The following is a 25,439-nucleotide window of genomic DNA, read 5'->3' as shown; positions in this document are numbered from 1 at the left end:
GGGTGACCTCAAGCGAGGACCCCCCATCTTCCCTGTGCCTCAGTTACTTTGTGAACGGAGGGGCCCACGACGTTCTAGGATCGATGAAGGGGCCCACGGAGCTGAGCGGGTGCGGCAGAGATTACATGCCCTGGACACTCCAGAGGGGCGTGCAGGCGCCGGGGACACGCGGGCCCCACCGAACATTTCCCAGCAGTGGGGATGCCCCCCTCGGACGGACGGCTCACTGTTCCCGGGTTCCACGAGCGTGTCTGGCAGGTGGACACCGTCTCTGCTTCCACGGGTCACCAGTGTCAGAGCAACAGCTGCAACAGGAAACCAGCCACCTGCCGCAGAAAAACTCTGATGCCCACAGTTGGCCTGGACACACAGGAACTTCTGGAAGGGTGGGTCCCTGCAGGTCAGCGGCCACCACCCCACCCCCACCCGAGGCCACCAGCAGGGAGGGCAGACTCTTCCGGGAGCCCCCCCTGTGCCCGGCACTGCGCTCTGGCTCCAGCCGGTCCCTTCCCGGCCGTGAGCGACCTTTGTCATTATCTCTGCGGTTGTCACTGCCACTGCGGCTGACCGAGTGGCCCGGGAAGAGCCTGCCTCCGAGCCTCGGCCACCACCTTCGTGGAATCACCTCCCTGCTGGCGCTGTCCCTCGCAGGGTAACGGGGCCACACGGCGAGCTTTGGATGTGCCGAGCCCGGCGTGGGCTCCCTCCTCGTGCGGCACCGCGCGTGACGGGCTCGCTCAGCACAGCCCTCACACCCACAGGGGCACCCACGCGCTCGCGCCGCCCTCCTCGTCACCCTGTCACCCTGCAGGAGCTCGGCCGGGCCTCCCCTCCGTCCTCCCCCTCCTCCCTCCCTCTCCCCCTCCCCTCTTCCCTCCTTCCTCCCCTCCCCCTCTCCCCTCCTCCTCCCTCCCCCTCCCCCCACGCTCCCAGCATGCCCCGCGGCGCCCATGGCTCTGGCTCGGGCTGCCCGAAGCCACAGCCTGCCCTGACTCCCACAGCCAAATCGAGTCAAAGACCAATTAATATTCTGATACCTGTGGCCGGCGGGAGTGATGTAGAGCTGACGATTTCTTTTTCCATTTTACTCCAACTGTGGTTTCATTTTTTTCCCAGCCCTCCTTTGGTCAGTGGTTTTAGGGGCACTAAAGTTCACTTTTGTGGGTAACCTGCACTGTTAGCTGTTGATTTAATTAACTCAGCCTTTCTCTCCCTTGACCAGAGCACGGCCAGCCGGGCTGCTTCGCAGACACCCACTTGGACAGCCCAGGGCCGGAGGCGTCTGGCGGGAGAAGCGCGTGGTCCCTGGCAGACGCCGGGGCCCCTCGCAGCCGCCGAGCTTCCTGGGCCTCTGCGGAGCCGCCCCCGGGCCGCTCCAGAGCCTGCTGCTCCCGCCCGGCCCAGGAGGGACGAGGGCCCAGTTACCCACCGGGGCCCCCGGAGCCGGCTTGCAAGCCAGCCAGGTCTCCGCCCACAACCCCCTATTCTGGAGAGACCGCTTACCCCCCCCAAGGGGTCCCCCTGAAGGAGAAGCGGGGAGAGGCCCGACGACCCACGGGGCGCCGGAGGAGACAGCGCGAGGGAGGGGGGGACTGTGGGAGCGCCGGCTCCTGCCTCACGCCCCGGATTCTCCTTTATGATGGAACACGCCAGAGTCTCTCCCCCTCCTAGAAGGGTCCAGAATCCCAGCACAAATCCCTCAGTGGCCAAGCGGACACGCAGGCCTCGACGCCCGGCCCTCAGAGACTCGCCGCACTGGGCACCGCGGCCTCCTCGGGCCCTGGGGCCTGGAGGAGCCTGAGGCTGAGGGAGCCGGGACCAGCGCAGACATCGGAGGAGGCTTCAGCAAGAGGCCCTGTGACCTGGGAACGTGCAGGCGGCCGGGCCGGGGAGGTGGCGAGACTCACGGGGACCACCCGGCGACTCGGCGACTCGGGCCGGGTCCCTCCCCAGCTTGGGCCCTCACAGCGCATTCGCGGATGCGCCGGGAGCCATGGCGGCCTTTCCAGCGTGTGCAGCTGGTGTTCCGGGGAACCCTGGCTGCCCAACGAGCCAAGGGAGGGCTCCGGGCTTGCACGCTGAGCCTCCTTTCTTCTCCCCTTCCCATCCCACCTCCTCCAGGAAGCTCCCCACCCCTCACCCATGCCCATACTCTGGCTCTGCATCTAAGACTCTGTGGACTTTTGTTGTTGTTGTTGTTGTTGTTGTTGTTGGGTTTGGTTTGGTTTTTTTTTGTTTTTTTGGTTTGGGTTTTTTTTTTTTTTTTTTTTTTTTGCCACCAGGGTGAATCGTCAATTGATTTGTTATTTATCCCACTGACAACAAAGAGAGTGAAAAGGTAATAATTCTGGGCCCTGGGGTAATTCAATTCCTGTAGCACCGTCAGCTACATTAACTTACTTCCTGGATCTCAATTCAATTAGAGCAACATTCCCCAGCATTAATAAATCAATACTCATGCCATTTGGATATATTTTGAATGTCTTTCATTATACATTGCAGGTCGGGGATGGCTGTTGAATTGGAAGTTAATGGGACAGGACAGGGCAGGTGGGGCTGCCTGGGGAGAAGCTTCCAGCCGTTTGCTCTAATTGCCTCTGCTGCAGAAGAGGGCGTTAGTAAAACAGAGGCCTGGTTAACTGAGCGAGCTCGCGGAGTTCAGGCGAGTTGCAGCTCGGGTGTGGGTGGGCAGAGCCACAGTGGTTGAAGGGATTGTGTTCACCCACCCATGTACCCATCTATTCATTCATCCTTCATCCCTCCTCCCACTGTTCCCTCACTCTTCTCCAATTCCTCCTCATCCCTCCTCCAAGCCTTTCTCTCTTCTTCCTCCTGTTCTTTCTCCTGTCCCTCCTGCTCCCTCTCGTCCCTTTTATCTCTCCTCCTATTCCTTCTCCCATCCTTCCTCTCATCCTCTCTCCAAATCATTCTCCCATCCTTCCCATCCCTCTTTCCCACCCCTCCTCCCATCCCCCATCTTCTCTCCACCTCCCTCCACGCCTCCTCCCATCCCCATCTTCTTTCCATCCCTCCTCCTACCCTTCTTCCCATCCCCCCATCTGCTCCCCACCCCTCCTCCCAGCCCTCTCTCCTTCTCCTTCTCATCCTTCCTCCCACCCCTATTCTCATCCCTCTCTCCATCTTCTTCCTGTCCTTCCTTCTATCCTTTCTCCTCCAAGTCCTCTCATCCCTCCTCCCATCCCTCCCCCATCTGCTTCCCATCCTTCCTTCTATCCTTTCTCCTCCTTCCTATTTTCTTTCCATCCTTTCATCTTCTATCCATCCAGAACAATTTGCGGAGGGGCCTACTAAGCATTAGGCCCTAGACTGACTTCTGAGCTCATATAAGTGTATGTCTGTCTCAGAGATCCAGACATCTAAACAAATAATTATAACACATTGTTCAAGAGCCACAGCATGAGCAATCAATAACACTTCTGCCAGAGAAACCAGAACAGGACTCAGAAATGAGCCAGTGGCAGGAAGGTCTGACTCTAGGGATTGGGGAAAGGTGAGGGAAGGCTCCCCAGAGGGGGTGTAGTCTGGGATAGGTTGTGAAACATAAGAAAGTTTTGGCCAGGTGGTCTGAGAGAGATTAGGGACTACAGAGAGCCCAAGGAAACTGAGGACTGCCAGGAAGGGTCTCTCAATTGTGTGTATGGATCCTCAGGAAGCAAATAAAAATATGATTTCCCAGGATCCTCCTCTGGGGAGTCTGACCCAGGGGGTCTGGTAGGGAGGCAGGAATCAGGGTCAGTGGCTACAGCACAAAAGGTGCCTGCTTAGTGGAGAAAGCCTGCATCTCAGGCTGGCCAGAGCCGGCTGTGTGGTTCAGCCACTCCCTGCTCTCTCAGAGCCTTTTGAGGTCTATAATCAAATTTCTCATCTGACAATGTCTGTTTACTTTGACAAATGAAAAAATTGAGGACCAGACAGACAAGGGCTGAGCCACAGGTACAATCTCTGTCTTCCCTGCATGGAGCCACAGGACCTTTGTACCTGCTGTCCCCTCAGTTTGGGTCACTCTCCCCTCCACATATCCATGTTTGCTCCTCCCCTTCTGTACTTGTTATCTACTGCTGTATAACAAATTATCTCCAAATTTAGTGACTTAGAACAACCAACATTTATCATTATGCAGTTTTATGGGTCAAGAATCCAAGAGTCATTGCTTCCTGCTCAGGCTCTCTGAGAAGGCTGAAATCAGAATGACAGCAGGTGCAGAGTCATCTGAAGGCTTAACTGGGTCCACTTCCCAGATGGCGCACTCAAACGGCCATTGGCAGGAGGCATCAGTTCCTCGCTGGCCGTTGGCAGAAGGGGTGGGTTCCTCACTAGATGGGCCTCTCCACACAGCTGCTTGAGCATCCTCATGACATGGCAACAGGTGATCTGAGAACGAGCAAGTATTTATACCTTACCAGGAGTCATATGCCATCATTTCTGGCACATTCTACTTGCTGGAAGTAAGTCTCCAAGTCTGGTTCACACTCAAAGGGAGGAAATTAAGCTCCATCTCTTGAAAGGAAGAATATCAAAGAAGTTGTGGACATATTTTAAGACCCCATATCTTCCTTCATGTCTCACTGGAATGTTGCCTATCAGAGATGCTCCCCCTGACACATCTGTCTGGAAGAGCCCCCGCCTCTCATCACTGTCTTGTTCCTACTCTGCCTTTGTTTCCTCCATATCACCTGACATCCTTTTCTCTCTCTCTAAGATTTATTAAAAAATAAATAAAATAAAAATAAAAAATATAAAAAGGTGTATTTATTTATTTGAGAGAGTGAGAGCACACAAGCAGGGGGAGGGGCAGAAGGAGAGGGAGAGAGAATTTCAAGCGGACTCCATGCTGAGCACACTGCCATCTGGGGCTCCATCTCAAGGCCCTGAGATCATGACCTGAGCTAAAATCAAGAGTAAAGGCAGCCTGTCAGCAAGATGGAACCAGACCTTTCTACTGTGCCAGGCACCTGGGCCGCTTCTGGCTGACTCTCTATCTGGCAGGCATATAGCTCTGCTGCCCCTAGGGCCTGCGTGAGCCACTTGGGCAGTGTCATTCAGGGAGAAGGGACTTGTTCCCAACACCACAGCTCAGGTTTTAGGCCTGGGACCAGCTGCAGGGATCTGAGGCCTGACTGTCCCCTCTTCCCATGTCAGGCCTGAGCCAAACCAAGGCTTCTTGGGTCCTCAGTAGGATCTGGGAAAGAGGCCTGCCCAGGGAAGAAGCAGAGATCCATAACTAGGCCCTGGCCCTCTCCTTCTGCTCATCTTGGCTGTCCCTCCCTGGCCACACCCTTACCACCCCTAGATCCTTGGACAGAGCATGTTCATGAGCAATGTTCTCAGGAAAGAACAAAGGATGGGGCCAATCTATCACTTTATGACTTGACACAGGCTTTACCACTTGTGGTGGTGGTCAGATTTCTTGGGCTGAGCCAGCCCGAGGCCCTCACAGAGACCATAGACAGGGCAGTTGTCTCATGTCTGTTTGATTTCCTCTGAGGCCCTGAGGGGACAGCGCAGCACAATGGGAAGCACATGAGCTTTGAAGTTTTTTAAAAATCTGGTTTTAAATTTTTTTAAAAATTTTTTTCAAATTCTGGGTGCCTTTTGTGTGACCTTGGGCAAGTCACCTGAACTCTAAGTCCTCAGTTTCCTCATCTGCAAAATGCAGGCACACTGCGTGCCACCAAGGCTCGTTAGTGATGAAAGGAGAAGAGGCTGAGGAAGAGCCCATTGCCCTGGTGCCCATCCAGACATTAGCTTCCCCCACTCATGTCACTGGCCAGCTGTGTGTTACCCAACAGAAGACTTGTTCCTCCCTCGGGGCTTCATAGAGTTTGGGAGCTGAAGGGACTTCAAGTTTTGTATAACAAGCACATGTTTTCATGTAATGATAAACTAAGGCCCAAGGTCAATGCCAAGCTGAATTGTGGTCTCCAAGAGGCCACAGCTGCATAGTCAGAATCCCAGCCAGGGGCTCATCCCTTGGCACTGGCCCTTCCCATTACCTGGCTGTGAGACTTGGCACAAGTCCCTTCCCTCTCTGGGCCTCAGCTGCCCATCAGCATCATGAGGGGTCAGACTACATGCTTTCTGAGGATCCTTCTTATTCTGTTTTTGCCAGTTCTGGGATTCCATGAGTCAGTAAGATTGCAGTGTTGGCCACCTCTGAGCCACCAGGGTGACTCATCTAAGAAGTCAATGGCTCAATCTCCTCACTCCAGGCTGGGTCACATCTCCATGCCCTCACCTATGTTGCCTCTCTCTGCTAGGAACACCCTTCCCACTCGGGCACATTCCTACTCACACTGTAAAATGTCACCTCTGATATGAAGCTTTCCTTGCCTGCCAGTTCCTCATGTAATACTGATCTTCTCATCATGCTTCCCATGTTCTCGTCATGCTTCCCAGGCCCCGAGCACACTCCCAACATTAGACACATAACCACTCTATTGCCCTGATTTATGTGTGTGTCTGAGGAGCTCCTTGAGGGCAGGGCTGGCTCTGATCTATTTCTGTGTCCAGTACCAGCCCTGGTGCACAGTGTGCAGAGTAAGAATCTATTGAATGAATGAATGAAGAAAAGTCCCAGTCTAAGGCAAATGGCAGCCAACAGGCCTTGCCCCTGTCTTTTGCCGAGAGCCAGTCCCCAACCTGAGTGAGCAGCCCAGGCCCACCTGGCCGCTGGAGTCACTAATGAGCATTGATTCTGATCGGTCCCATCCATCATGCCTCTGGAGCTCCTTTCCTTAAAGAACATTAGGGAGCAAATGTATCATTGGTGACTGGAGGCCCAATAAAGCAGGCACCTCACGAAATTTAGTATTCAACTCGTAAAGGCCTTAAAAGCATTTTTCAATTATGAATGGCCTGGGGGGAGTCGTTCTTTCTTCGCCGGGGGATGAATAAAGGTGGAAAATAATAGCATATCAATATTGTTGCAACTTAGCAGGATTAATCTGGGAGAGTTAAAGTCGTTGCTTCTCCCTGCTGCCTGTGCGCTCAGGTGCACTGAGCCCGACTTGGCCAAGGTGATCCTCGCCAGGACCCCCAGGGCAGGGCCGGCTCCCAGGGGATCAGCACCTCAAGTGCCATGCCTTCCCCTTCTCTCCCTCATGCCCTGGCCCCGGAGCACTCCCTGGCCCTGAGCCATTCTTCTTACCCATGTGAGGCCTCCAGGGCTGGCCTTCTCATAATGATCTCTAAGCTTCGTACCATGCTGAGGGCTTAAAAGGGGTCCTTATCCTGATTATGGTGATGGCTACTCAAACCTACACATGTGATAGAATTTCATAGCACTATACGCACACGCATACACACACAAACATAAAGTGCACGTAGAAGCTGGGTGAAGAGTACAATTTTGTTCTATTTCTATAACTTTCTATGACTTTTAAACTATTTCAAAATAAGACATTATAATCAAAACATAAAAAAAGAAGTTAATATAAAAGGTGGTTCTTGCAGGAATAAAGGAAATGGACCTCCATTGGTGGAAGTATAAAAAGGCAAGGCAACAATGTGGCATTATCTGAGGTCTAAGTGACCTCCTCAAAAACGCATCCCCCTCAAAGACGTCTGCCTCCTAATGCCCAGAACCTGTGAAGAAGTTAGGTTACATGGCGTGGGAAATTAAAGGTTATAGATGGATTGAAGTTGCTAGTCAGCTGACCCCAAGTTGGGGAGAGTAGCCTGGATTATCCCAGGGTCCAATATACTCACAAGATCCTTTTAAGTGAGAGAGGCAGGCCTCAGAGTCAGAGAGAGATTTGAAGATGCTACTGCTGGCTTTGAAGGTGGAAGCAGCAGTCATGAGCTAATGAATGGGGGCAGCCTCCAGAAATTTGAAAAGGTGAAGAAATAGAATCTTTCCTAAAGCCTCCAAAAAGAACTCAGCCTTGGCAACACCTTGATGTTAGCTCATCTTCAGAACTATAAAATAAATATGCTTCAGCTACTAAGTTTGTGGTAATTCATGATAACAGCAAGAGGAAACTAATACATCTAGGAGATAACATTTTTTAATTCAATGTGCACACACCCTAAGATTCAGCAATTTTACTCCTAAAGAAAATCCTTGGTCTGTATTAGGTTGTAGATGTGGTGTGGAGTCATCTACAAGAATGTTCATAGTAGCATTATTCAAAGTCACCTGACTAGAAATGATCCAAATATCCATCAATAGGAAATGGATAGATCCAGTGTGGTATATTCCCCCAATGGAATATCATACAACAGTGAAAATGAATGAATTATAGTTGCACACAAACGCAAGGATGGACTCCACAAGATGATGACAAATGAAAGAAGTAAGTCACAGAGAGAGACAGACAGTAGCATTCATATATCTAAAACTCAAAACTAGACAAAGGTAAAATAATATATAGCTAAGGGGTGTCTTTTAAAAATTTTAATTCCAGTATAGCTAACATGCAGTGTTATATTAGTTTCAGGTGTACAATATAGTGATCCTACTATTCCGTATACTCCTGGTGCTCATCACAACAAGGGCACTCCTTAATCCCCATCACTTCCATCACCCATCCCCCCATTCACCTCCTCTGTGCTAACCACCAGTTTGTTCTCTAAGGGCTATCTGTTTAAAAAGTCAAAATACAAGGAGAAGCAAGAATGATCAATACAAAAATTAGTATGTTAATCGCCTCTTGGGAGAAAGATAAGAAGGGGCTGAGACTTGCAAGGAGTCTCAAACATACAGCAATTTCTTGAACTGGGTGGTATGGACACAGGCATCTGTTATATTATACATTATAATTACTTAAATTGTATGTACATATTTATATGCCCTTTTGAGTAGATGGTAGAGTTCATAATAAATAAATATTCTTTAAGCCCTTGCTCTTGAGCATTCATTTGATCCATTGTCACTACACTATGAGCAAGGCAGGAGAGGGGTCATTACCTTTACTCTACAAGTGGAGAAATTGAGGCTCTGAGGGATTAAGTGATTTACTCAAGTTCACTTGTCTACTTCCCAAGCTTCCCCTCTATCCATTCACCCCATCTCCCGTACTCTGGCCTGAGTTCAAGAAAGCAATGAGACAGCAGGAAAAGAAAACATGAGTCTCTTCCTCACTTTTGATTTTCAAAAAGGGATTCAAATCTCAGGTCACAGGAATAATTTTGGAGATTATGTAAGCAAGCTCCCCCATTCCTCAGATTATATAAAGATTGTAGGTGTAGGTATAACCATGTAGATGTGCATAGCGGCGTATAGGATTTCTGGGTCAGAAGTAGTGAACAGTGCTATAGAGATGATGGATCCCTGAGAAAGGTGGACCTTATGCTATATTTCCTCTGGACCAAGTATTGCCAGAGGGCAACAGTACACCAGCGAGCTTCATAGGTTCTGAAAAAAAATCTATAAATCTCACTTCCAAGGAGAATCCATGGAGGCAGCAAAACAGTAAGACTGTCTGGGTGGTGTACAGGCTGGAAGGATATCTCCTCAAGCTTTCTGAAGCTGGTTTTGTGTAGGAGAAGGCATAAATAACCAAAATATTCAATCAATCAATCCAAGATCTAAAAAAAAGAAGACAACACTATAGAACTTACAGATTTTAAAAATGAATGAGGAGATATTGTGTAGTTTTATAAGGATAAATTTGATAATTCAGTTGAACTGAACAAATTCCTCAAACAACTAACATAAACTGATAGAAGAACAAGTAGAAAATTTACGTAATCCTATGTATTTTAAAGAACATATATCCATTAAAAAAAATCACAAAGAAAATGTTAAGCACAGATGGTTTCACTGATGAATTTTTCCAGGCACATAAGGAAGAAGTGATACCAATTTCACACAAAATGTTCCAAAGAATGTATTGTTAAATAACATTTTCTATCACACTTTTGAGGCCAGCATAATCCTGATAACAAAAATTGCAGAAAATGAAAATTATAGGCCAATCTTTCTCATGATTAATTAATCCCTCTAAGATTCAGTTGTTCATTTGTAAAGTAAAGATCACAATAGTACCTTCCTTGGAGAGTTCTTGTAAGGATTAAATGAGATAGATGTAAAAATCCTTACCAAAATACAGGGAGACCAAATCCATATGTATGGACTTTTTTTTTTTTTAAGATTTATTTATCTTAGTGTGTGTAAGAGCGAGAGCATGGGGAGAGGTACAGAAGGAGAGAATCCTCAAGCAGACTTTCGGCTCAGCAGGGAGCCTGACATGGGGCTCAATCCCAGGACCCTGAGATTTTGACCTGAGCCAAAACCAAAAGCCAGATGCCCAACCAACTCAGCCACCCACATGCCCCTGTATGGAGGTTTTTATAGTCATAACTCAGTTAGGATTTTTCTTTCCAAGAATGAGTAGTTTTTTTTTATCATTTAAAAATCCATTATTAGGGGCATCTAGCTGGCTCATTTGGTAGCGCATAGAACTCTCAGTCTCAGGTTGTAGGTTCAAGGCCCACACTGGGTGTAGAGATTACTTAAAAAAATAAAGTTTTTAAAAAAATCCATTATCAAAAAAAATCCATTATCACACATAAGAAATAAGTGTTAGCAAGGATGCGGAGAAAAAGGAACCCTCATGCACTGTTGGTGCAGTCATTGTGGAAAACAGTATAGAGGTTACTCAAAAAGTGAAAAATTACAATTCAGCAATTGCACTCCTGGGTATTTATCCAAAGAATACAAAAATATCCTGTTTGAAAGGATATATGCACCCCTATGCTCACTGCAGTGAGCTCAAGGTGCAGCATTATTTACAATAGCCAAATTATGGAAGCAGCCCAAGTGTCCATCAATAAATGAATGGATAAAGAAAATGTGATATGTGTGTGTATAATGGAATATTATTCAATTATAAGAATAAATGAAATACTGTCATTTGCAAGAATATCGATAGAGTTAGAGAGTATAGTGCTAAGCAAAATAAGCCAAAGAAAGACAAATGGCATACGATTTCACTCATTTGTGGAATTTAAGAAACAAAACAAATGAATAAAGGTGGAAGAAAAGAGAGACAAACCAAGAAACAGATTCTTAACTACAGGGAACAAACCAATAGTTAACAGAAGGGAGGTGGATAGACAGATGAGTGAAACGGGTTTTGGGGATTAAAGAGTACATTTATCATGATGAGCACTAAGTAATGTAGAGGATTGCTGAATTTCTATATTATACATATGAAACTAATATAACGCTGTGTGTTACCTATACCAGAATTAAAATGAAAAGCTTAATAAATTTTTTTAAAAATCAATTATTATAGTTGACCATATTAATACAAAAAAGAAACAGAGGATAAAAATCATACAATCATCTCAATCGATGTAAAAATAATCATTTGATAGAATTCAAACATATTCATGATTTTTAAAACTCTTAGCAAAAATATATTTATTTATTTTTAATTTATTCATAGAGACACAGAGAGAGAGAGAGAGAGAGAGAGAGAGAGAGAGAGGCAGAGATACAGGCAGAGGGAGAAGTAGGATCCATGCAGAAAGCCCGAAGTGGGATTCGATCCTGGGTCTCCAGGATCACACCCTGGGCTGCAGGCGGCACTAAACCGCTGCACCACCAGGGCTGCCCGCAAAAATATATTTAAAATTTTTCTTAACCTGATAAAAGGAATTCACATAAGAGCACAGCAAACAATACCTAATGGCAAAATATTGAGAACCTTCCTCAGAGATTGTTAATGGGGCAATTGTGTCTACTATTGCCATTTATTTTTTTAAGGGGGGGGCAGAAAGAAAGGGCAAGAGAGAATGCCAAGCAGGCTCAACGCCTAGTGGAGACTGATGTGGGGCTCAATCCCACAACCCAAAGATCATGACATGAGCCAAAATCAAGAATTGGACACCCAACAAATTGAGCTACCAAAGTGCCCCTGCTATTGCCATTTCTATTCAACATTGTACTGGAAATGCTAGCCAGAGCAACAAGGTAAGAAAAATAAATAAAAGGCATAAAGATTATAAAGAAAAAAGCAGGAGATAACATGGTTGTGTCCATAGAAATTTAAATTAATTTACAAACAATTGAAATATTCAGCAAATTTAGCAGTTATATTTCTATATACCCATAATAATAGTTAAAAATGAAATTTAAAAATATATAATTTGTAATACAGTAAAAAAATCACAATTAATTATAAATCTAAAATGAGATGTACAAAGGGGTGCTTGGGTGGCTCTGTCGATTAGGTATGATTTCAGCTCTTATTTCAGCTCAGGTCAGGATCTCAAGGTCATGGGATGGAACCCCACATCGGGTTCCATGCTCGGTGCTGAATCTGCTTGAGATTCTTTCTCTCCCTCTCCCTCTGTCCCTCCCCTTGCTCACACACACTGCCTCCCTCCCTCCCTCCTTCCCTCCCTCTCTCTCTCAAATAAATAAATAAAACAAAATCTTTTTAAAAAATAAAATGAGATGTATAAGATCTCTACACACAAAACTATAAAACATTATCCAAAAAATTAAATATCTGAAAATCAATGGATGAATATACCATGTTCATGGTTTAGAAGATTCTATATTATAAAACTATCTCTTCTCTATAAATTGATCAGTAGATTCAATGCAATCCAAGTCCAAATTGAAATCCCCAGCAGGATTTTTTTGGTGGAAACTACCAAACTAATTATAAATTTTTTTAAATGAAAATGCAAAGGTTAAAAATACCCAGGATAATTTTGAAGAAGAGCAAACTTAACTTAAACCAATGGATATCAAAACTTATTATGAAGTTAAAGTTATTAAGATAGTGTGGTATTAATGCAAGGAAAGACAAATACATCCTAGAACATAAAAATAAAGAAGATTCTATTTCTTGCACAATTCAATTTATAGAATAAGGTTTATAGTCACTGCACAACCATAAGTACCATATGGGCATCTAATAGATGGGCCTTGAGAGTCAGGAACTCTTCCTTAATGAAATAATGATAGACATAAAATCTGAATTAAAAACAGAGAGAGCATGTGCAAAGGCCCTGTTGGTGTAGGAAACCTGGCCTATTAAGAAAGTTGAGAGAAGGCTCATGAAGCTGGGGTTGAGAGAGAGGAGGGGTGAAGATTGGAGCTGCAGCTAGAGAAGTCAAAGGTCTGCATGGCTTCCAGGGCCGCAGTAAGGACTATGACCACATCTCTACTTTCATAAGTTTCTTCACACCTGTTAAGGGACTTGCTTGCCATAAGACTGTGAGCCCTACAAGAATGGACATTTCTCTGTGTCTTGGTGGTAGTAGAAGGTGCTCAGAGGTGCTTGATGAATACACATGAGAGCAGGGCTGGGATAAGAGCCAGAGCCAGTGACTCCTTGTCCAGGGTTCTTCTGTTCACCTTGGTACCTCTAGGCTTCCAACACTTTACTCAAGTCCCCTCCCTGCATCGCCCCTTAATACAAACACAGAAAAACTCTTTGTATTACACACAAGACCTTATCAATATAACACGGTCCTCTTGTTCTCCTCAAGATAGTGGCTGCCAGAGACCAGAGTCAGCATCTGGTGTGCCTGTACCCTAGGACCTAGGCAATAATCAGCAGATCTTTGATGAAATGTTCTCTGACAGACCTGTGCTCAAACCCCAGCCCCACCTCTGACCTTCTTTGTGACTTCAGGGCATTTAATTGGGTCTCTGAGGCTCAGGTGTTCATCTGTAAAATGGAGGTGATAATAGCTACTTTCCTCCAAGAATTCTTGTGAGGATTATATGTGATAATGTGTGAAAAATACCTAACAGAATCTGACACACCCTCAATGCTCAAGGAATGCTAGCTGCTATGATTGTCATTATTCTCTGAGTCTGCATTTTTTCATCTATCAATTGGCTAAATGAACATATCTGGGAGTGATATCAGTGGAGACATTAGCAATCTACCTTGCATATTTTGATAATGGTTAAATTGTCCATCAGGCATATATTGCTTTTGTCATTTTTAATAGGTGTAATTTTTACCTTCTGGGTTGTCATAAAGGTTAACAAGACAGTGTATTTAAAGCACCTAACAGGGCACCTGGATGGCTCAGTTGGTTAAGCATCTGCCTTTGGCTCAGCTCACGATCCCAAGATCCTAGGATTGAGTCCCACATTGGGCTCCCTGCTTGGTGAGGAGCCTGCTTCTCCCTCTCTCTCTCTGCTGCTCCCCCTGCTTACATTTCCTCTCGCTCTCTTGCACTCTCTCTCTGTCAAATAAATAAATAAAATCTTTAAAAATAAATAAATAAGTAAAGCACCTAGCATAGTATCTGGTTTATGATGATGATTCAATAAATGGTGGATTTGGTTATTACCAATCACAAGCAGAATCCTTCGTCCTAGAATTTGCCTTCTCAGCATGCTAAGTCCTGCCCTATCCCTCCAGCAGTTGACTTTGGAGACATTCAGGGGTTCCCTGGCTGATCAAGAAAGCACAGGCGACCCTTCTCCCACTGTGGCCTATGCCACCTCCTCCTCTGATTTTTCCTGTGGAGCATTTTATTCCCTCCCGTCTTCAGCATACCTTCTACCAGAATAAAAGAGACGGCCAGAATTTGGTTGTTCCATCCAGGTTCCTGGCCATCAACCCCAAGGAAATAGCTTTGGTCCTAATGCCACACGCAAGCCATGCCTAATGTCAAAGAGAGATGCCTGTGTCTCTTTAAAAAGATTTTATTTATTTATTATATCACATATAATCTCAGTGGCTTGCAGGAACAGAGGTTTATTTTTCGGCCACACTACAAGTTCACTGCTGCTCAGATAAGCTCTGATCCATGTCATATTCTCTGTAACCTGGGCAGATGAAGCAGCTTCTTTCTGGAATATTACAAAGTTGTTTTGGAGAAAGGGAATGAAACATTGCACGTTACACAATGCCTTAAAGCTTCTGCCCAAAAGTGGCAGGTGGCACTTCTACTCACATTTCATTGGCCAAAGCAAGTCATATGATCAAACCTGATGTCAATGAGGTAGGAACCGTATGACCCTCCCACAGAAACAAGTGAATAATTGAGAACAATAATACAATGTACCCCCAACCCCCATCTTGCACCAATCTATCTTCAGTTAAGCAGATAGACTGAAATATAAAAACAGAAGTAAATCATCCTATTCTCCTGTTTTAAACCCTCTACCCTCATTCTTAGAATAAAATCCAAATTCCTGCCAGATCTGACCCAGCCTCCCTCCTACCTTCTCTTCAATTCCTTTTCTGCTTTCATTCTGGCTCCATTCACGCTGGCTTCTGAATTTGCAAGCTCTTTCTCACCACAGGGCCTTTGCACATGCTTCCCTAGGTCAGGTCAATGCTTTAACCCAGCTCTTCCCAGGCCTGGCTTTTCCCATAAATAGAGCTCAGCTTAACTATCACAGCAGAGAAACCTCCCTGACCTCCCCATTATTCTCTTCCACATTGCCCCATTTATGTCCTTCCTAACATTTTTAGCAAGCTGGAATTATTCTGTATAATAATTTTATAACTGGAACATAAGCTCTCTGGGAGTGCACGTGTCTGTCCTGCTCCCCACAGTGCCTCTATATCAGTAGGAATTCAGCCAATAATAGCAGCATGAATGAAAGGACCAGATGGGGACCAGAGGGGCAGGCCTGGCCTGACAGCTCAGTGCAAAGAAGCATCATGAACTCTCCCTGCCCATGCTCCCCAGGATGGTGCCGCAAGCCTCATCTGCTCCTTGTCCTTGTCTATCCACTGCAGTCCACTCAGAACCAGAACGTGTGTTATGTATCATCTCAAAATTAAGCCAGATGTGATCATTTATTGAGTAGCTACTCTGGGCTGGGTGCTGGGGTCTGCATCCCACCCACTGTGTCTTGATCGCTGAGAGGTAGGTATGATGATCCTTGATTTACAGATGAGGAAACTGAGGCTCCTGGCGGTTGGCAGGTTTGCCTACTATGACTGTGCAGCTCACAGATGGAAGAACTGGGATTTGAACCCAAGACTGGCTCCAAGAAAAGCCTGAGCAGGACTTCTGTGCTATTTGATAGTTATACAAGCAGGGCCTGTAGTTGGCAGGATAATGGCCCCCAAAGATGCCATGTCCAAATCTTTGATGTGGAAAGGGACTTTGCAGGGATATTTAGATTAAGGATGTGACATGCAAGAGTGTGCTGGATTATCCCTTGTGATCACTTTGGGGCCACCTGGATGAGAGAGGCAGCAGCGTTAGTGCCAAGCCAGAGACAGAGATGAGAAGATGCTAGCCTGATAGCTTTATATGTGGAGGAAGGAGGCCACGAGCCAAGGAATACGAGTGGCCTCCAGAAGCTGGGGGAAAAAAAAAAAAAACAAGGAAAAAGATTCTCCCTACAACGCCTGGGTGGTTCAGCAGTTGAGCATATGCCTTTGGCTTAGGGTGTGATCTCAGGGTCTGGGATCAAGTCCCGCTTTGGGGTGCCTGTGAAGAGCCTGCTTCTCCCTCTGCCTATGTCTCTGCTTCTCTCTGTGTGTCTCTCATGAAAAAATAAATTAATAAAATAAAATAATAAAATAATTCTCCCTTACAGTTTCTAGAAGGAATACAGCCAGGCCTACACCTTGATCTTATCCCATGAAACCTCTGACCTATGGAACTGTAAGATAATAGACTTTGGTTGTATAAAGCCAGTAAGAGTGGTAATTGTCACAGCAGTAGGAAGGTTTCACAATCCCTCACTATTGGGCATGTGTCCACCTGAACTGTTGGTCCTCTGATGGCAAGAGCCCAGCAAGTGGCAGTGGGACATATAGTAGGCACTCAATAATGACTCAGAGGGTGTAGTTCAGGGTTGGCACTCGCGGGAGTAAGAAAGATCCACGGTGAATCCAAGAGGAGGGGACTGGAGAGGACATGGGGTGACACCAGTCCGGTATGGGGAACAGATAGGACATCGGCCCCTGAGGTGGTGCAGAGAACACAAATCCCTCCTGGAAGGATCCACGGAGTCAGGTCAATCACTCTCACTTTACACATGCAAACACCAAGACTCAGAGAGAGGACCGAGGCCACTAGGCAGGCTGGTGGCCAAGATGGGATTAGAAATTCGATCGCCTGATCGCTGTCAATCTTGTTCCCAACCCCTGGCCAGCGCTGCCCCATCTTGGGTGACCAAGATGTCGCTCATCCGGGGACCTGGAATGAAAGATCCCCTGAGAGGCTGGAGGCTGGGGGCCAAGTGCAGGCACGTTAGGAAGGGGCATGGAGGTGAGCAAGGCATGCGCCTACCCAAGAGCTCCACGTCCAGCAGAGAACGGATGTGACAGGGCATCTCAGGGACTAGAGACCAGGCTTCTAGTCCCAGCTCTGCTACCAGGTCATCTTTGGCAAGTTCCTCTTCTTCCCTGAGACTCAGTTTCCCCATTGGGGAATTGGATTTTACTTCTAAAGGCTTTCCTGGCCCTTGTGTGGTGGGGTCTGCCATCCAGCCTGCCTCGCTCTCAGCCCCATGCCCCCCACTCAGCTGGGGTCCCCTGGCTTCTCAGCGAGCTCATTGACTTCTCACACGCTGGCCTGGGGCCAGGGGATGGCCACGGCCTGGTCCCCCACCCAGACTCAGCAACAGGTGTTTCCCACCCTGTCCTGACCTTTGCCCTGCCCTCTCCTTCACCTGCCCCACAGTGGAGCTTCTAGCCTACCCTACCCTGGGGTCCTAACCCCAGAAAGAGGGGAGCTCAGATAATGTGATAAGCATCTGGCCCCAATGCCGGGGTCTCTCCTGCCCCCAACTCCCCATCACAGCCACTCTGACCCTCCTCTTTGACATACTATGACCCCTGCCTGCCCTGACTCCCAGCCTTTGGTTCCTGTGCCCTGCAGGCTGGCCTGGACATTTTCCTCACATCTCAGGAGCCTAGAAGCTTCCCCACCCCTCCCCCAGCATCCTGGTAGCTTTCAACTACAGAGACTATGCAGCTCCCAAACCTCCCGACTCCCATCCCATAGGAAAGCTACAAAGGAAGGAGTCCGCGGATGAGAACCAATGCACAGAGAGGGTCAGCAATTGCCCAGAAGACACACAGCAAGGGCACGGAGCCCCCACATTCAGTGTCTTCACCTGGGACCACTCCCCAGCGTCCTAACCCTGCCCAGCGACTCCCTCTGACAGCCTGAAGGACAGGGCGAGCAGCCAGCGCGATGACCGATGTCCAAGACCACAGCGATGCTATTCTTTCCTCCAGTGAGCTCCGCCCACCCTGTGCCAGATTTAGCCATTTAATGCAGCCGGGCCTGCTCCATCCCTGCCTCTGAGATTAGCTCTGGAACTGGGCTTTGAATGCCTGCCCAGAGACACTCAGCTTAAAACACCGGGAACCAGAAAAAAAAAAAAAATCGACCACATTTAATGGAGCCGTCAGCGGGCGGGTCTGGGCCGTCCATTACGCGGCCCTGCCCGCCCAGGGAGCCCAGCCACGTGGCCGCCTGACCACAGCATTAAGGCGACGCTGGCCCGCAGGCCAGGCTGGGGGAAGAGCCACCAGAGCCCAGGCCCGGGGCCTGCCTCCCCTGCTCCCCAAGGCGCAGGGCCCCAGGGGCCCCAGGGACCCCTCAACAGGAAGCAGGGAGGAGGCCTTACTGCGTAAACCTGCCCCTCCTGCTCCCGGCCCTGCTCCTGAACAAGCCCCGGGAGGTCTCTCTGAGGCCCGACGCAGCAGAAGGACCGCCTGAGCTCTACCGCAGGGGCAGCGAGCATCAGTGAGACACCCCTGGGGACCCCGGCTCCCCCAACGTGTCCTGGATAATGTCTGCCCTACCACAGTTTTCGCTGCTTTCCTTTTGCTATTTAAAAATTACCCTCAGGGGGCCTGGGTGGCTCAGTCGGTTAAGCGTCTGCCTTCGGCTCAGGCCCTGATCCCGGGGTCCTGGGATGGAGCCCCACATTGGGCTCCCTCCTCAGCAGGGAGTAGGCTTCTCCCTCCGCCTCTGCCCCTCCTCCCCCCAACTTGTGCTCTCTCTCTCTCTCAAATAAATAAAATCTTTAAAAACATTATCCTCATTAACATCCAAGTCGCTCTAGAACACGGCTTCCCAAAATGTGTTCCAGGAACTATCAGTCTCTCAAGATCCTTCATAGGAAACAAAAGTGACACTTACAAGGCTTAGTAAATGCTCTGAGAAGTCCTGTAATAGAGTTTGATTTTATTTAATTCATTTCCCAGACTTATTTGATCACAGAACCCTTCCTTTACCTCAACAGAACATCAGCATCCTGAGAGTCTCGTCTTCCAGGGAACGCTCTTTGGGAAACGACACTTTAGGAGCGTGGGTCCCTCTCCTTCCTAAGCCCCGACTGTGGTCACAGGCTCCAATTATGCGGTTGGTCAAAGCCTACGAAGGGATTAAGGGGCACTCTGGCCTTCAATTACAGGTGAATCTAAGGGCCCGAGTCACAGGCCCAGCCAGAATCAAGGGAGGGAACACAGGTGCCTCTTAGTGGGAGGAGGGCCATCGTCACATGTAAGAAGAACGTGTGGAGTGCCCTCCCTCCCCACCCTACCCCTACTCTGGTGGAGCAGGGATTTAGCCATGGAACAAGAGCTACTTCTCAGATGCTTAGCCTCTTAGACCTGAGCTCCCTGGAAACAGCCTCTGCGGATTCATGGACCACCCGGCTTCCTAGCAGAAGCCCCGAGCCAGATAACAGGAGACCTGGATTCTACTCCTGCTTCTCCAGATGGCATGCTGTGGGGCCCAGGGAAGGCCTCTGACCTCTCCAGGCTGGTGGCTGCAGGTCTGGGACCCCTCTGCATGGACACACCTTCTCCCACACTCCCAGGAGTGCTGGGCTATTTGTATAAGATGCTCCGAGATCCCATCAGCCAAAGCTTATCAAACATCTTATCTGGGCCAATCCTGTGCAAGGCCCTGGAGCCTCAGTTTACCCCTATTCCTCAAAGCCATGATTCTCTTACCGCAGGCGGGTCTGGACCACCAGTCGCTAACGTCGTTAATTAACGGAGAAAAGCAATTTGGTAAACACGGATGTCCCAGATGTGAGAGAAAAAGCAAACGGAACATCAAAGCTCCTTTTATGTGAACTTTCCAGGGCCACAGAACTCATGCAGTGTGACAGACTGAATTTTCCAAACGTGGCCACCAGGACAATTTTCACCCCACATGTTCTTCCAACACGGTGACAACAACCCTGTACGTTCCCTCCCTGGATCAGGCTGGGCCTGAGGTGACAGTGGAAGTAACACTATGTGACTTTGGAGGCTAGGTCATGAAGGATAACACAGCTGTCCCCGGGCCCCTTGAGATGCTCCCTCTTGGATCCCAGGCACCACACTCTGAAGAAGCCCAGGCCACATCGACAGAGCACATGGAGCTCGTCCAGCCACCAGGCCCACCGGCGGAGAACCCAGAGGACCCACAGCCTCAGCTATCAGGCCTGACACTGAGGAAGCTTTCAGCTGACTTCTGTCCCAGCCACACTCTGACCACAACCGCTTGTGAAAGCTGAGCAAGAACCACCTAGCTGAGCCCAGTTAACGCTCAGAACAGAGACATCATTTTAAATGTCATTGTCTTAAGTCACTGAGTTTGGGATGCTATTTTATGCAGAAATGGACAACCAGAACGTGTGGCAAGGAGCTTCCTTCCGACCATCCTTGCAGAGGTGAGGAGGGCCTGCTTCAGGTGTCCCCGTCTCTCTTCTGTCCTCTGCCGAACAAGGCCTCTGTCACATGATGGCGATGCACACTAACCAGCTCAGACATCATAAAGCCCACGCCCTAGAGCATCTACCACATGCCGTTTGATTGCACTCCCGTGATCTCAGAACATTCCTTCCTGCCTGTTAGAGATCTTGAGCCTTATTTGACAGATGAGGAAACAGGAGTTCGGAGAGGTTGAGTGACTTGTCCGAGGCTCCGGAGCCAGTGTGGGGAGGACCAGATTTGGGGCAGATCTGAGTGGCATCCCCTTCTTAGGCTGCCTCCTGTCTCTCTCTTTCTCTCTCTCTTGGGGTGGGCTGAGGAAGGGAGCAGAGTGGCCCATGGAGAGCACGCAGGTGTAGGTCCCATGCTGACTCTGCCTCTCATCAGCTGTGCTTCTTGGGGCAGCTTTCTTTCCCTCTCTGAGTCACAGATTCCTCACGTGTGGAATGGGATGCGGATGCGGACTGATATGAGGCGAGGAGGGCATGCAGGCATGCACAGCACAGAGGATCTGATGGTGTCTGCTTTAAAGGAGGAAGCCCAGTGACCAATGCCAGCCTGACGGCTTGTTCACGGCCTGGCCAGTGGTTTGGGCTTCAGACAAGATCAGGGACCTCGGGGTGGTGAACTCAGCCTCTGTGTCCCCTGGCCAGACTGTCCCCACCCTCTCAGGACTGAGCCCTCTCCCCAGGCACACAAACCTCCACCAGACAGAAGTGCGCGGCCAGGCTGAGCAGCCTCCGCTGAAGGCACCTGTTGAAGGATCCCGAGGCAGAAACTCCCCTCCCCATCTCCTGATTGATTCGCTTCAACAAACATTTACCACCAAGCTGTGCTCTTCAAGCTGCCCTTACAAGTTCAGTTCCTGTCCACCCTGTTCTGGGTCCACAAGGCTGACCAGCTTGGGCGACATCGACACATCCCTGAGCTTGTCACTGGGTCCCACCAGCAGGAGCGCCTGCAGGAGCCAGAGGGAGGGAAGGAGGATCGCAGCATCACAGGCGGATGAAACTGGAAGGGTGCTTGGAGCTTATATCCACCACCTCAGACGAGGCCTCTGGGGCCCAGAGAGGGCATGGCCCGCCCCGGGCCAAGCCCGCACAGGGGGTAGGTGGCTAATTCTCAGCCTGGTCTATGTTTGTAGACTAGGGTGGCAGGTGGCAAGAAAGATGCCCCCCTGGCATTTGCTCCCCTTATTCCAGGCTCCCTCAGCATTTAAAGGGCCCCTCCCCGGCCCCTCCATTTGAGATACTCCTTAACAATGACACAGACCAACCCCCAACTCCCCCACCCCTTCCCTACCCCAGGTGACATTCAGGGACAAACCTCAGCCATCAGGTAGGGCAAGAGTGTTTGGATTCTAGACTCCAGAGTCAGTCAACTTAGTCCCATTCCTGACTCTACCACAGGCTAGCTGTGTGTGAGGCTGGGGCAAAGCCACTAGTCCCCCCGGGCCTCCGTTTCCTCATCTGTAAAATAGGGAGAATAACAGTGTCTGCCTTATGGGGTTGTGTGGAGATTAAATGAGAGGATACTTGAAAAAGTCTGAAGTAGCATCTGGCCCTCAACTGACATCAGTCATTGCCACCCCAGATGACCCGCCCCGACCACTGGGTCACAGCCAAGAGGGCATTTCCAAAGTGGGAAGGCTTTGGTGTTGGTCTCGGTCGGCTCAGCTGCTCTGACAAAACACCACAGACTGGGTGGCTAACAACAGAAATGTATTTCCCACAGTTCTGGAGGCCGGAAATCCAAGACCAAGGGCCCCGAGTGCTTGCCTTCTGGAGAGGGCCCTCTTCCTGGTTCACGGCTGGCGCCTTCCCGCTCTGTGCTCACACGGTGGCAGGGTCTCGGGTTCTCTGGAGCCTCTTCTATAAGGGCACTAATCCCATTCGTGAGAGCTCCCCCCTCACACTTGAGTACCTCCCAAAGACTCCCTTACTGATACTATCATCTTTGGGGAAACGGTTTCAACACATGAATCTGGGGGTAACAAACATTCAGTCCCCAGCACGGCCCATCCAGACCAATCTTCCAGAACACAGTCGAGGAAACAGCCCCTCTCCTGGGCCCCTCATGGCTCCCAGCCCAACCTGTGCACTTGAGGTACTGGGGTGGGGGGTGGTACAGGAGGGAGGGATCTGCTTCCTGGTCCCCACTCCCGCCTCTTGGCTGGAGCCACCTCCTGAGCCAGCCTCAGCAGCTTCTAGAAACCTCCAGAGCCTCGAGTTCAGGGTTTGAGCCGGATCCCTCCTCACTTCCATCTGCTTCCCATGCCAAGAGGCCCACCACTGCGCCACATGTCTGGGGCCCTGCACACCCATGTATCTGCCCAGCACTCACTTTGTGAGCTCCTGTGGCATGCGGGCCTGAGGGGGCCTCAGAGACCAGCATGGGGAGGGGGACAGACCAGAAAGCAATCAGATGTAACCCCCAGAGCAGCGCTAGAATGTGGCCCTGTGGGGTGCTGAGGAAGCACCGGACTCACTGCAGAGAGGTAGGGACTAGGGGACAATCGGGAGGGCGAGTCAGACTTCCCTAGCAGAGGTAGAGGTGACGGGTGTGCAGACAGAAAAGATGACTTGGAGGGGTGCCTGGGGGGCTCAGTCGGTTGAGCGTCTGCCTTTGGCTCAGGTCAGGATCCCGGGGTCCTGGGATCGAGTCCCACATCACGCTTCCTGCTCAGCAGGGAGTCTGCTGCTCCCCCTGCCTCTCCCCCCACTCATGCTCTTTCTCTCTCTCTCAAATGAATAAAATCTTTAAAAAAATAAAAATTAAAAACCATGACTTGGCATGAACCCGGGTCTTATTCTTTCCAGCAACCGACACTAACTGAGTACACACTATGAGCCAAGCGCCGCTCTAGGCCTTGTGGAACCGCAGTGAGCAGACCGAGGGGGACCCCGGGCTGACACTAACGCGGGGAGTAGGTAAAGCGCAGAGCTGATGGGCAGAAGGGAGGAAGGTGAAGCAGGGCGAGGACGGGCAGGGGCTGCCTCGGGAAGAGACTTGGGCGGAGAGCAGGGACGGGGAGCCATGGAGTGCACCCCGGCAAGGGAGAGGGAAGGGCCTGGGGAAGGGCTGGAGGGAGTGAGGCGGGAGGCAGGGGAAGATGGCCAAGGGCTTTGTGCGGCACGAAGAGCACCCTGGGCAGCGGGAAGCGCTGAGGGGGGCTGACGGAGCACCCATGCTTGGCCTGCTAATGCCAGTGACCCCGATCTTCAGCCCGCCTCGCGGTGGGGGGCACCCTTGCCTGTCCACCCCCCAAGCCTTCACCACGATTCCTGCCTGGGCCCCAGCCTCTACCTCGGAGACCAGGCCTCCCCGCCTCGCCCCCTGGCCAAGGCCAAGCAGCTCTGAGGACCACCCGGGCCAGGGTCAGTGTCTCCGGCAGAGAAGCAGACACGGCCCCGCGGGTCCGAGGCCGGGGGTCCCACAGTCAGAGCAGTTCCCACCAACGCTGGGAGTCGGGCGCCCAGGGTCCTGTAGCGGCCCAGCCACCGCGTCATCGCGTGGCTCTGGGGAAACCCTTTCGCCTCTCCGGGCCTCAGTTTCCCCCAGGACCCCGCCAGCTCTTCGGTGCTACCACCTTCCTTGCCCCTCTGTCGCAGGGGCGGACCTGCCTCCGCATCGGACCTCTCCACCACCAGCTCCGGTGCCCCCTCCCGGGGCCCCCAGAAGCATCCACCACCCCGGGGAGGCCAGCGGCTCCTAAGCCTCCCAGACCCCGACTCCTCCCACACTCCCCGCGGCCCAGCGCGCCTCTCCTGCTCTTTGTCATCGGCTCCAGATACCAGGAGGGGAAAAGCGCTAATTCCACTGGAGGCTCGACCCCACGCTCATTTATTTCAGACGTGACCTTTGATTTCTCGGGGAGAGTGTAAATTACATGTCGCCAGCATAAAATATTAAATCCAATTTATACTTAATTATTGATGCTATTATGTATTCTATAGTAATGGCATCAGAATCTCAGCCCCCGTCCGTGCCCAGTAAATAGCTTTTTTGCATTAGAGGCTCCTTGAGGTAAGAAATCTTGCTCCATTCCTCCTTAACCGTATGATTGATGATTATGGGGAAGTTCGTAAATAGTCTTCCAGAAATATTTCTCTGGTCGCCCGTAGCTCCGAAGGAAGGTGGGGGCCGTGCTAATTAGCAGGGCGGCCGGGCGGATGCAGCCCTCCCCGCCACCATTTAGAGCTGGTGGGTTGAGGGTTGGCGAGATGGGGATGGTTTAAGCGAAGCTCTGCTGAGTGGTTTAAGAGAGCGCGGAGGAGGACCACAGTGGTTTTCTGAAGGCTTCAAGTCACATGTAATCTTCACATGGACACTGGGGTTTTGTTTTTTATTGAAACATTAATAATTCCGGTTTCTTGTAAAATATTCATGGTTCCTGTTGCTGCATTCAAACCCACTCTTGGCCACTGCTTTTAATTTCGAACTCGGCCCGTGCAGGCCTCTGCCGTCGACCACCCATTGCTGCCGTGCAATTTATTAAGTGGAGGTAACGGTGGCCATCGGGTGGTCAGAAAAATCGAGCTCAGGGTTTCTCTGTAGCAACTGGTTGCAAGCCAGAAAGGCCCCGCGGGCAGCAGGGCGGCCGCTGGGCAGGCGGAGTGAGCACTGTGGGACAGAGCATCCTCCCAGCTAAGTGGACACTGGAGACGCTGGCAGGGCTGGGCCCGGAGAATGGGGCTGCCCTGGAGGGGAAGACCAAGGCAGGCTGGAGGCGGTGAAGGGGATGAGGGGGGAGCGAATGGGCGCCCACATCGGGGAGGGTGTTGGGACAGCACGGGACACGGG

General features: G+C 50.0%; 1 long non-coding RNA gene across 1 annotated transcript in view; it reads right to left on the bottom strand.

Annotated features, from left to right (window-relative positions):
- Window positions 1–4,111: 4,111 nt before the first annotated feature.
- The window catches only part of LOC144314671 (uncharacterized), a 41,137-nt gene continuing 19,809 nt past the window's right edge, over window positions 4,112–25,439 (bottom strand). Inside the window, exon 2 of the long non-coding RNA XR_013380515.1 lies at window positions 4,112–4,392. This is a non-coding gene — a long non-coding RNA (uncharacterized LOC144314671). The remainder of the gene's footprint in view (window positions 4,393–25,439) is intronic.

Source organism: Canis aureus, chromosome 5, assembly GCF_053574225.1.
Source record: "Canis aureus isolate CA01 chromosome 5, VMU_Caureus_v.1.0, whole genome shotgun sequence".
In the NCBI taxonomy this organism is placed as follows: domain Eukaryota; kingdom Metazoa; phylum Chordata; class Mammalia; order Carnivora; family Canidae; genus Canis; species Canis aureus.
Note: the sequence above shows the minus strand (reverse complement) of the source record. Positions and strands in the feature narration are given on the sequence as shown.